The sequence below is a fragment of the Parasteatoda tepidariorum genome, chromosome X1, assembly GCF_043381705.1.
Source record: "Parasteatoda tepidariorum isolate YZ-2023 chromosome X1, CAS_Ptep_4.0, whole genome shotgun sequence".
Classification (NCBI taxonomy): domain Eukaryota; kingdom Metazoa; phylum Arthropoda; class Arachnida; order Araneae; family Theridiidae; genus Parasteatoda; species Parasteatoda tepidariorum.
The window spans coordinates 74,949,977-74,963,804 of NC_092214.1; the positions used below are offsets into that span (position 1 = coordinate 74,949,977).

At 27.4% G+C, this 13,828-nt stretch overlaps 1 protein-coding gene across 4 annotated transcripts in view; it reads left to right on the top strand.

Annotated features, from left to right (window-relative positions):
* LOC107452122 (MFS-type transporter SLC18B1) overlaps window positions 1–13,828 on the top strand; it is an 86,465-nt gene that overhangs the window by 2,032 nt on the left and 70,605 nt on the right. For 2 of the 4 annotated variants that reach the window (XM_071187407.1, XM_071187409.1), the window contains exon 1: window positions 4,835–4,956. The exons of the other annotated variants lie outside the window; for them this stretch is intronic. The gene's annotated coding sequence lies outside the window, so the exon portion shown is untranslated. Of the gene's footprint in view, window positions 1–4,834; window positions 4,957–13,828 lie in introns of those variants that run through there. 4 annotated transcript variants of the gene reach the window in all.

The following is a 13,828-nucleotide window of genomic DNA, read 5'->3' on the forward strand; positions in this document are numbered from 1 at the left end:
AACAGTAATGTAACCTGCTGTACAATTAGATACTTTTTTATCTCCTCACAATGAGGGAGCGAGCGGTAATACAATTGCAGATTCCAATACTTTTGCATTAGCATGCGCATATCAACTTTGCGCTTCCTTTGCAAAAGTATTAGAATTTGCCACATATATGCTTCTTTTTTATTGTTTGCTTTCTCAGTGTGTGGTCTGTCTTAGCCATAATAAGAAAAAAGCAACAATTAAAAAAATGGCAGTATATTCTAAAAACGGAAATGTATATTCTCTTGTAAATTCAACGTTAATTTTAAAAATGGCTGTTCAAGAGAATAACATAATTTATGTGCTTATCTCTAGATATTTTTGTTGCTTATTACTATCTCACACTAAGCCCTTGAGAATCGTAATTTGTTTTTTTATTAATTTAAGAATGTTCATTTGAAGAGATGTTCTATTATAATGCATTTTTGATTACTTTTAAAATTAAAACTTGAATTTAAAAACAGAATTTTTGAATAAGAAACAGATGGGGTTGTGATAGACAACTTTTTTTGATGCTCTACAAATTCTGTTTGGGGTCAAAAATATTTTTGCTGACTAATATTATAGTAGCTAGGAAAAAATAAATGAATGGTAGAAAAGACGCTTGAATTTATAAAATAGAGAAAGTAATTTATTATTTTTAGTGAGTTATTTATTCATTTCTTGTAATACAATTCAATAGATCATGTTAGTTTAATGTATTTTTAATAACTTTGTTTTTGATTTCTTCCTTTATTGAGAAGTTTCAGAATACACTGTGCATTATTGATTTATGGATTCTTAAAAATGTAATAAAAAAGTATATTGTTTTGCGCATAATATAATAATAAAATATTCAACTTAAAAGTATTATATTATGTTATAAGCAAATGCTCATTACTCATACATTTGATGATGAATGCGATTATTTAAAATGAGTCTACACATTAATGCGCACATTATAATAATAAAATATTCAACGTAAAAATATCATATTATGTTATAGGAAAATTCTTTAACATCACACATACATTTAATGATAAATGCGATTTTTTCAAATGCTTCGGCACATCAATGCGCACATTATAAAGATAAACCATTCAACGTAAAAGTATCATAATATATTATAAGCAAATGCTTTTTCATTTTACTTTTATATGATAATAAATGTGATTAATTAAAATGCCTCGAAATATTAACGTCGATTTCACTCATAGTTTTTTTTTTATAAACTGCTTAAACGAGTTTAAAAGAATTAAAACAATAAATGAAATTCATAATTTTATGAAAATATAAATGAAAATATAAATGAAACAGTTTAAGTGCCTTATATTTTTACTCTTACTTTTGGAAAACATAAAATTAATTTTTCCATATTAGTTGTGAAATTTTATATCCCTGGTCTAAAGATTGAAATTTTAGAGAGATGTTTTCCACATTGGTCTATTTTTCAGATATTAAGTGACTTGCGTGAAATATTATTAAAAGTCAAATTTTAAAATTATTTCTTAACTGAATTTTTTGGAAAGACGTTTATGTTTTACGTTTGTTCTTTTTCTCACACTGAGAAAAAAAAAGTATGGTAAAAATTATCAGAATATGGTAGGTATTTCCAACGAATGGTAGTTATTTCTGGTATTTTTTGCCGAAGTGCTTTGGTAATTATTTTGGTAAAATTAATAATAAAATATGATTTGTAATATGTAACGAAATTCGTTAAATATAGTAAAATTTGGTAATTTCATCATGATACCTTAGAGCAGCGTTTCCCAAAGTGTGGTACGCGTACCCCCATCAAGGGAACGGGAATAGTTTAGCGGGGGTACGCGTTTTTATGCGATAAAAAACGAAAATTTCAAAAATTTTTATTTAAAAACAAAGTAAACCATGAAAATGTACTATTACGTATTTTTCTATTGGCTACTTTTTGCAGAGTTAACAGTTAATAATTAGTGGTGTGAACAGCCATTTGTGATTTTTAACTTTTGTAAAAATTTTTGACAGAAAAAAATTCAATCATTTTTTTTATTAGTGGGACACAGCGTTACGAAAAATTTAGAAAGGGTACACAAAAGTCGTAAGTTTGGGAAACACTGCCTTAGAGCATGGCATAAAAAGCATTTATTCGGTTAAATTTGATTTTCCGTCTTGTATCTTTTACTAAAGGTGTGGTAATAAGAACTAACTATAATTCTGAAAACCAGAATTTTCAATAAACCATATAAATGTGAAGATTGCCAGATGGATGGTTTAAATTCTGTATGTTTTAGTTTTTATAATCAGAATTAGTTTTCTTTTTACCTTACAGTAAGTTTGTTTTACCTTACAGTAAGTTAATTTCACTAGTTTTTTTTTCTTCCTCCATACAGGGTTTTGTTCTGAAATGTGTGGTTTAGAATACAAACTCTGCGGACGAAAGTTATGATACGAACTATAATTTACATGAAATAAATAAAAATTACAGAAAAGAAAGTAATTGAATAAGAACTATAATTCTGAGAACCAGAATTTTCGGCAAACCGTTACCATACGAAAGGAAAAATTATCAAATGAATGGTTTAAATACCGTATATTTTGGCTTTATTAGCCAAAATTATGTTTTTTTTTTCTTCACCAGAAATCTTGCTACCACACAGTACGTAATTTTACCAGAATTTTTTCTTCGTGCAAACATTAAAGGCGTTGCGTCCGAAATATAAAAACGTAATTAAATGGACGAACTTTCAAACTGTCTTTTGATTGAAATTTTAGGGAGAAATTTTTAACAATTGGCGTACTTTCCTGATATTAAGAACTGTGAGTTCAAAATATAAAAATATTAAAAATTTGAACTTACAAACGCTTTCTTAACTGCATTTTCGGGCAAGATTTTCTACTATTTTTCTTCTCCACAGACATTAATAAGCGCTTTGCGTCCAAAATATAAAAAAACATCATTAAAAGGTCGAATTTTCAAACTGCCTCTTGATTGAAATTCTAGGGAGAAAATGCCACATTTGATCAATTTTCCAGGTATTAAAGGCATTGTGTCAAAACTATAAAAATGTCATTAAAAATTCTAACTTTCAAATTTTTTCTTGACTAACTTCTTCTTATAACATTTTCCACATATGTTCTTTTCCCCTGATATTAAGGGCTTTGCATCCAAATAAATTAGAAAAAAGGCTCGATTTTTCGAACGAACATGTATGATGTAATATGATTGAAATTATCTTACTGTAGGGAAATGAGATTTATAGTTATAAAAACAATAACATAATCCTGGTTATAAATCCCAAAATGCATGGTATTTAAATCATTCATTTGGTAATTTTTCAGTTCATTTAGTTTACTGGAAATTCAGGTTTTCAAAATAAAATGAATTTTGAAATCTGTTACAACTAATTGAAAAAATATTAATTAATATATTATATAAATTTATAATAAACTATATATTATTTATTGCAGTTCTTATTACCACGCATTTAGTAAAAAATACAAGATGGGAAAGTAAATGTAACCGAATAAATAGTCTTTGTGCCATGCTAACGTATTATGATAAAACTACCAAATTTTACCACATATTATAAAACCATATTTTGTTATTCAAAATCTTTACCAAAGCGTCTCGGTGAAAATTAACCGGACTTCTTGGTGTCCCCATAAAGCCAAAAACACTGTGAAATTTACCATATTTTGGTAGTCGGACCATACTATTTTTCTCAGTGTTACTGGCATTGAATAGTCATTTCATTTATTGTGCCGCTTTTGATTTTCTCTTTCCTTTCCTTGTAATTCTAAATCAAATTCTAAAAAATCAAGTTTTTAGGGTAGTTTCTTGCATACAATTAAAATATTTCTCAATGCTAATTCTAACTTTTATGTAAAGAAATGTTAAAAAAATATAAATTTTTGGTGACGATTTAAATATTTTTCAACATTTACGCTAACTCTATGAACAGGTTGTCAATTATTTATTTTTAGATAGTATATATTATCGTAATATTTTTTTTTTGAATTCTTATCAGAAGGGAAAACAAAAGTGTATACCTTTAGAGGGTCGGAAATTGATATTTAATCGACGAAAACACAGAAATATTATCAATATCTAACAAATCGCAGCGCATGTAAGTTGTCGTAGTGAACAATGAACAAGGCAGGTTTAATTGCGGGACGAAACAAAAGGCAATTATTAGAAACACCCTCAAAATCCTACCACAAATTAAACCTGTTTTGATGTTATTACAACAACATTTCTCTACTCTAATTGGTAAGATTTCGGTAGCGTTTCTGTTTTTTCCAGTTTTAATTTGTGATCCCTCATCTGTAAATTTTTTTGTTTTCATGCTTGGTAAGGATGCTAAAATTACATTAAGAGCTGTCCTTACAGAACACCTTAAAAAAGGAAATGAATTTCTGGCTCAAATATTCACGAAAGTTCCGATCCGATTTTGGTGGAATTTTTTTAGTTTTATTTTATATAACTAACTAAAATTTTGCATTAGTAGTTTTAATTATTTTGATAGTACAATTTTAACGCTATTTTTTTAAAAAAACTTTTTTGAACCGTAACGTTACGCATTGTCGTAAAATAATTAAACAAAATTTTTTTTAAGTGAAAACAAAAACCCATGGAAATGACGCATCAAATGAAAAATATTGTGGTCAATAGTTGTTGGAAGCATTAATCTCCTCGTATAGAAGCTAAAAATAACGTGAAAAGTCCCTTTAACTAATTAAAATAATAGGCTTAAACCGAAAGATCATTTTAGCTTTTGTTTAAAGAAGAACTGCTGTTTAAATGTCAACAATTAATAACAGACCATCCTTCCTTTTTTTTTAATATTTTAGATACATTTAGACTACTTTCTTCTTTGATGAATTGATATGAGGATTAAACTATAAATTTCAGCAATAATGTCTATTCGTTTAATTTCTCTAAGAAATCACTTGGGGTCGTGGCACTAAACGGTAAATCATTACACTCTTATTCTAATCAAATTTAAAAAAAATCTTTGCTTTTAATTTTTTTAGATGGTTTTGACATCAGTTGTTTTAACATCAAATGTCAAAATTTACTGAAATTGTTTATTGAGAACTGTAATTTTAACTTTAACTTTAAATGTATATTAACATGTATATTATATTGTAATTATTATATTGTATTATGTTGTATTATGTATATTATATTGTAATCATAATAAATGTATATTTTAATGTATTTAACTTTAAATGTATATTTATTGTTATTATTGTTATGACTCACGCAATATATAATTTGTAGATAGAAATATAAAATACTCAGTTTCTTTTTCTTCATATAAATTTTGCTTACCCCAGAAAAACAACAACAATGAAAATGTTTTTGAATCAAAAATTTTGTAAAATTTTAATATTGTTTCTAACTTAAGTGCTATTTAACAAAATTTTTAGGTTTTGAAAAGTTTATGAATATAACTAATTTTGGAAAATTTTCTCCGTGTTTATCAAATTGATTTGTTAAGATTTCTTTTGTTATTATGATAAGTTTTTTAAGAATCATTTTAAAATATCATGAAAAATAACAATGATTTTTATTAAATGCTTGTAATTCTATTTAAAAGAAATTCCATAGAAGGTTTGAATTTAAACAATTTTTCTAATTGAGTTACAGGCTGTTTTTGAAGGCTCCGTCGTAATAAGAAATTACGCTTTTTCGTCAATAATATGCTATTTTTAAAACTGTTGTGAGTTTGCAACTGTTACTCATTACTGTTAGGTCAAGTTTAGAGGCAGCATTGTCTACGCTGATTTTGAAAATGGCACAACACTGAGAATAAGGTAGGGATTTTGATAATTTTAATTTAAATAGAAAACTGTCGAAATTGTTAATTTTTAAAAAAGTTTAAGAACTTTTAAAATATTTAAGTTATTTGTCTACTCTGAAGTCCAGATAATTTTTCACTGCAAGATTATATATATAGTTTAAAATCATCGCATTACTTCAAAACTAAGGCACTTAAACTATTACTTTTTTATTTTCCTTGGCAACAGAACTTCGAAAAACAGCGTTAAGGAGTCCTCTAGCATTTTTTAAAAAAAATTTATTTCAAATTTATTTGTTACGTTGACGGAGTAAAAAAATTGGAAAAATTACCGTACTTGTATGAAAATGACTTTTGTTGTAAAAAAAAAAAAAAAAAAAAAAATTCCATAATTCTATATTAAAACCAATAATTACGGTCTTTAATTTGGCATTTTTCCGCTCGTATGGTAACGGTTTACAGAAAATACTGATTTTCAAAATTACAGTTTGTAGTATGGTATACTACATATTAAGTAAAATCATTTGTTACTTCTAATTTAATTATCTAATTTCATTATCTAATCATCTTAATTTATTTAATCGTCATCATTCATCTAATTTAATAATCATTTGTTAATTGTTAATTTGTTAATAATGTATTAAACGCTTAAATAATTGTAACTGTTAAACTTGTGATAAACTTTTAATTGTATGTTTTTTAATTTCTTCTTTTTACACTTGTAATTAATGTTATTTAGTTATCAGTATTCAATAATTCTTTGCAATATATTTCATGTAATATTTAAGTTTTAAGCCTCAATATTACTTTCTAAATTGCATTCAATCTTAATTTGACTTAATGTTAGTCACCCCCCTTTTTGATTTAGCCACACCACACAGTTCTTGTTACCTCACATTTATTAAAAATACAGAACTGAAATGTAAATTTTACTGTATACATGGCTTTTATGTCATACTCTAAGGTATCATGACAAAATTACCAAATTTTATCAGATTACTATCAAGCAGCATGGTAATAAAATCATATTTTATTGTTAATTTTACTCTAAGTCATTAACAAAGAGCTTTGGTAAAAATTACCGCGTTTCTTCATATTCACATAGAGCCAGAAACATGGTAAATTTTACAAGATTCTAGCAGTTCTGACGATACTTTTTTTCTTGGTGTCTGAAAGGATGGTAAAGGTGCTAGTGCGCTTGCTTATTTAAGACGATAAACCTGGCTATGACCGAGCACTCTTTCACTTGTACCCTTTTCATTTTATGTTGTATTTCTGAACCAATGGACTATCGTTGCTTTTTGATTGGATGATCATTTTACACTTATTCCAGCCGAATTATAAAATAAGTACTCTTTTTTTTTGCGGATATAATCGAGTGAGTCTTAAGTGAGTGAAGTGTGAGTTTTGCGGATATAATCGTGTCTTATCTTAAGTAGAAAACCCTTTGATGTAACTACTTTCTCAAAGAATATTGAATCGTCATTCATTTCGTATTTTCTTAATTTTTATTTATTTCAAATAAATTTTCTTGATAAAAAGTTTGCGTTTTTTGTCACAAATTCAGAAGTCAAATTACATCCCTACAATTGAAATTTATACTATAAATTTTTTTTTTCTTTTCCTTTCCTTTTCTTCTTCTTTTTCTCTCTTCTTAATTTTTGGAGGATTCAATGATTTTGGAGACCAGATTCCTGTTATATATGCTTATATTGGTATGAGAAACAGCCTATCACAAAATTAAACAATTTAAATATTTTTTGTATACTGCATTAATTAAAACAAAACGACTGCTGCAAGTAAAACTACGTTGAGTATTGAAATGTAAATGTTAAAATTATCAGAAAGGTTTCAGATCAAATGCATTAAATTTAAATTAGAAAATAACAGACCTTTGAAAATGCTATAAATTTAGAATATACCATTGTCAAAGGCCATTTTTTTCTTTTACTACGTTGAGAAATAAAGTATGGTTTTAATTGCCAGAACATAGTAAAATTTTCCTGATTCTGGCTCTATAGGAAAACCTAAAAGCTCGATATTTTTTATCGAAGTGCTTTGATAATGATTTAGATAAAATTAATAACAATATTCGGTTTCATAACATGGGGTAAAATTTAGCAATTCACCATGATACCTTTGAGCAAGGCATAAAAACCTTTTATCGGTTAAATTTACTTTTCAGTTTTGTGTTTTTTACTAAATGTGTGGTAATAAGAACTATAACTTTGAAAACCAAAGTTTTACGTAAATCTTTACTATATGAACTGAAAAATTCCCAAATGAATAGTTTTAATATCGAATATTTTGATTTCAATAACCCGAAAAGTTATTACCATATAGTACGGTAATTTTACAAGAATTTTTTTCGTGTATTATCGATTTTCTAGTAGCATCAGGACTACAATAAATTACAATGGTTTTAGATTTTTTCCGTTTTAATTCTCAACACAGCAGACCAAATGCAATTCATTTTTTTATTTTTTATTTTTTACTTTTATTTTTAATATCAAGGTTTTCCGCAAGGTTCACCCTTGATATATATTTTTTGAATTCTTATCAGAATTAAATGCAAGAGAGAATACAAATTGTTGATCACAAATTAAAATTTAATTCAGGGGAAAAAAAAGCTACTGAAGTCTAACAAAACAATCAAGAAAGGCGGAAAGAGGTTTGATTGCCGATTGAAACATGTAGGAGTGGAAAGACTATTATAAGAAACGAGTTTCAACCGGCAACCAAACAGGTTCAGAAGTTTTGTCCCCCTCTTTTTACCTATAGCGATTTGTTAGTTTCGTTAGCGTTTTTATTTTTCAACATTAATTTGTGACCTCTAATCTGTGTACTTTTTTCTTCAACTATGGCAAGGATTTTAAATATATAAATTGAGTTTGGTCTTTACTGACAACTTCGATAAAAAAAATCACTGCATTTTGTGTCTCCATGTTTTAATAAACGGTTATAGCTTAAGCCAATTTTGCCAGCTATCGAATATCAAACATGACGAAAAGTAAGAATCTTTAATTTACAAGGTTAAATGTGTTTTGCTGCATTGGGAAAAGAAAATAGTGTATCGACGATAAACTATTCCTTTATAGCGAAATAAAATAAATCCCTTGAGGTTCTTGCAATGAAATTACTTTTTAGTATTGATATTTCTTTATTGCTTCGACAATATAGAGATATTAAATATTCTTTTTTCTGTGGTTTGATTTCCTATCTCTTTCTTTTTCGTTAGTAATAGAATAAATAAAAGTTTTATAAGCGTTTTTTTGGAATATAACAACGATTTCCAAGTAGACAACAAAATGTTTCTGTTTATTATGTTTTTGTCTAATAGAAATTCGGGAAACTAGCAAGAATACTTATTTGTAAACAATATTAAGGAATAGTTTAGTGTAAAAACGTTTTCCTTTTGTCAATTAACTTTTGCACTCAAGGTTCTTTCAACTGTTCAAAAACAAATATAACAACTTAATTTTTCAAGACATAATTTAATATTTAAGCATTTTTAATGACAAAAAAGTGTGGTCAAATCTACCGGAATATGGTAAATTTTACCGTTTTTCTGACTGTTCTATGGGAACACCAAAAGCTCGGTAATTTTTAACGAAATTCTATGGTTATGATTTTAGAAAAAAATAACAATAAAATATGGTTTTATAAAATTAGATAAAATTTGATAAATGTAGTAAAATTTTGTAATTTTATAAGCTAAAACTTTGATGGTATGTATGGAAAATAAAACCAAGCATTGTGTCAGGTTTTTTTAAAAATTTATTTTTCAATAAAATTATGATGACAGTTTAAAAAAAAGTCAGAAAGGTCCCTGACTCGAATCCGAGTCAGAGGCATGAATGCTGTTTCTCTGCACCATCTGTCTTACTGTGGCCCACCTTATTTGGTGCACCCTGAAAGAGTGATTAACACATCTGCTCTTATGATATCTTAATTGCGAATGCATGGGTGGGCATTGAGGGAAAAAAATTGATGAAATAAATGTGAAAATTGAAAGAATATCATACCTTTCTAATTTTTAATATTAAAATCTATTTTTAGCTGATATTTTAAAAAAGAATTTATTTTTAAAAATACAATATTTAGTGCTATTTTTAAAACAAATTTATGAAATTAAGAAAATAGTGAATTTGAAAGAGGCTTTTAATGCTTATATTAGTAAAATATTTTAAAAAAAAGAATACATTGAAAATCATTGTTATTAAAATTAAGCTGTTTGTAGGCTAATTATTTGTATGGTATTTATTTTATTATTAATATTAATGACTTAATTAAAATTTGAAAAATGGCCAGGTTGGTTTTAGATTGCTTTCGGAAATTCTGGGTTTTTTCTCCAATATTCTCTGGATTGCTTTCGTTTTTAAAAAGATTTTCTGCTTCGCTAGCAAGAAGTTAATGATTCAAAAATTAGATCTTTCTTAAAAAGCCAAATAATTTTTTTTTAATTTTGTAAATATTTATTTGTTTTTAAAAGTGCCATTTTTTAAATTAAGACAGTTTAGATACAAAATGTAAGTTTTGGTGGTTAATTAAGGTTAATTTAAGGTGTAATACTTAATTGCAGTAACTTAAGAAAATTGTGGATTTTTTTCTTATTTTTCACGAAAGAACTTTTAAAGATAGTCTGAGGAATAATTGAAAAATCTGATTAGAAATAGGACCTTATCTTAAAAATGTGAAAGAATTAAGGGTTGGGTAATCAGAAGCTTAGGGTGTAATCAACTTAAAGTAAAAAGGCGAGTATTTGAATAGTTAAACTTTTTTCTTCTTGTTGTTTAGAGTCGTTATATCGTTATTTTGTCCTGGTAGTTATAATTTTAGATTTCGATTCTCGATTGTTTGTATTCAGAAACAAAATGTTATGCAACTTGAAAATAAACGATTTAAGGAACTTTTATCAAACTTAATATGCAAATGATAAGTGCTTATTGTATTTGGTGATTTCTATTTGATGGTTTTCAGTACAATGGTCAGTTTCGGCTTGAAAATTGCCATGAGTGAAAGTATATATTGTAAGTGTATATTGTAATATGTTGAAAGTACTCAACATATTATTGAATCAAATAATTTTTAAGGAATAAGAGTGCATTAAAAATAGAAATTTTGAACGAAATATGTGGAATAGTTTCAGAGTTATAAAATTTTTCAAATAGTTGTATTTTTAGCATTTTATTTCTCAAGAACTATTTCATTGATTTTGTTTAATTACTGCATTTTGTCATTTATAATTATATATTTTAAAATAATGAAAATATTAGTAAATATTACAATTCAAATTCTTTTTGTTTATGATGATTTTTTTGATCATAAAATAATCATGAATAATTATTAAAATTTTCTTATTTGCATGGAATTATTTTTTTGATAAACAAGTTTCAAAATTGTGAGTGAAAATCTTAATCATTTCCTTAAAAAGTTCCCGAAATTTGGCAAAGCAAGCAAAAAGTTAAGGGGATTCGGTAGGGCATGTACCAATAATGCTAAAACTGACCCTTTTCAGCCTACCTTTTCTCAGTCTCTAAACAAGATATTGCTTCAGTTTTTTTTTCTAAATACATATCGTTAGCAGAAATGTTTTTAAAAAAATTATTAATAGAGAAATTTTTGAGAAATTTTTCTTTTCATAACTAAAAAAGTATTCCTGTTAACACTCAAGCATTATCACAGCATGCAACTGTTATAATCTCAAATATCCCTCAAAATTTTCAAAGCGATTTCATAAGTAGTTTCTCAGAAACGGTATATCAAAAAAGATCAGTTTTAGCATTACTGATATATGCCTTACCGACTCCCCTCAAGCAACATTAAGGGAGCCGATCATTCAACTGCTGTCTTAATTAAATTATTAGGACCATATTACAGTTACCCCACTTATTTTGAAGGTCAGAAACCTAAATTCACCTAAGAGAAGATATGTTTATTTACAGAAAGTATGTCTTTGCATTTGATTTCATAGTTCAGTTAATATTTAGACTACATATTTGAGGTCAACTCTTAGAGCCATCAAGAAACTCTGATCATTAGAATGAAAGTTATTCAGAGTAATATTTTTTTGTGACCAGTGGTACATTTAAACTCATATTTTTTCATCACAAACATTTTACTGTTCAAATATAAATTCTAACATTTAAAGAAAATTTTATTGCTTTTCTAGTATGTAGTAACTCTCATCTACGTGGCCATTTTGTTTGACTATAACAAAAGTTGCACAGAAATTTATTTAGTATTTTTTTTTACCATTAGATATCGTTTGTTGTTGCTGTTGTCGGCGGTCATTAAGGCAGAGAGGGTGCCATTGTTCTTGTTTTCCAGTGGCGCCATCTATGGCTAAAAATTCGACTTCTACCGCACCCACATGTCGTTCCTGTTTATAGGGCGCCCCCATTCATACATCCATTCATTCGGCCACAGATCGTAATTTTGACCTGAACTAGAGAACAATCAATCTCCAAATCAGTACCCCCAGAGGTATTGATTTGTTGTGAGAACAAGGAGGACTCTGTGACCCGACAGATTTAACTTGCACCAGAAACCATTTACTACACAGCTCGCGGAATTCGAACTCCCGTTCTCACAAATTTGAGTCCAGTGCCCTTCCAAAAAGGCTATCCCAGCTATTTGATATATCTTAGCATCATATTATTAACTTAAATAGATTACTTAATAACACTTATATTTTGAACGCAGTAGAAAATGTCGCATTATGACAGGAAAGGTGCAAGATTCAAATATGAGGTCAGTCAAAGTATTTTTTCTAGAAAATAGTGTTTGTAAAGATTTCTTTGTCCATCATAAATCAGATGGTATGGGCCAGATCGTACAGTACCTCATTGGGGTGGGAAGATGACCAGATTTAAATATGGGTTCTCTCATAGACATAATTTTTTTTAAACTGTGGAAAAATAATATTTTCAGACCCCTTCGCTTTTTAGGAGATTTTTCTTGCATAGGAAGACACACAAGTCCAATAAGAGTACGCGGAGAAAAATTTCTTGTAAAATTACCGCTTTGTATGGTAATGATATTTCTGGTTAAAAAAAAAACGTAATTCTGGTCAATAAAAGAAAAATATACAAAATATATAAATGGTTTAAATAAAATATTTAGGCCATTCATTTGATTCTTCGTTCATTATTGCAATGGTTTATCAGAATTCTGGTTTTCAAAATTAAAGTTCTTATTACCACACATTTAGTAAAAAATGTAAAACAGAAAAGTAAATTTAAAGGAATAAGTGCTTCTTATGCCATGCTGTAAGGTATCATGATAAAATTACCAAATTATACTACCTTTATCAAATTTAATCGTATATTATATAACATATTTTATTGTTAATTTTTCCAAATTCATTACCCAAGCACTTCAGTAAAATTTACCGAGTTTTTTGGTGCTCCAATCAATATAACCATATTCTGGTAGTTTTGACCATGTTTTTTTTCTCTTTAAAAGTGTGTAAATATTAAATTATTTCTTGAAAACTTTAAGTTGTTGCATCCGTTTTTGAGCAGTTGAAAGAACCTTGAGTGCAAAAGTTAATTAACAAACGGAAAAGGTTTTTACATTAAACTGTTCCTTAATATTATTAACAAATAAGTATTTTGCAAGCTCTCCGAATTTCCACTCGACAAAAACACAATAAACTGAAACATTTTGTAGTCTAATTAGAATATAATAAAAAAAACTCTTGTTATACACCAAAAAACTCTTGTTATGTACCAAAAAACGCTTTCCAGAATAATTTAAAAATTACCATTTTATTGCCCTAAGCATTTTCAATAGTGAGAATATTTCCAATATTGAGAATAGTTTCAATAGTGAGTCTCAGTGATTATTCATTTATTTTTATTTTTTTCCCCTCAGATTTAGTATACAACACAGTCTGAAAACTGGGGCCTAATCAACATGCAAAATGTGAAAAAAACTCATCGCTAGAAGGATAAATGTTTTCTTCATAATTTCACTTAATTCATAAAGAAATTTATTTTTTAGTTTTTTTTCTCGTTAGAATTAGTTTATAGCAC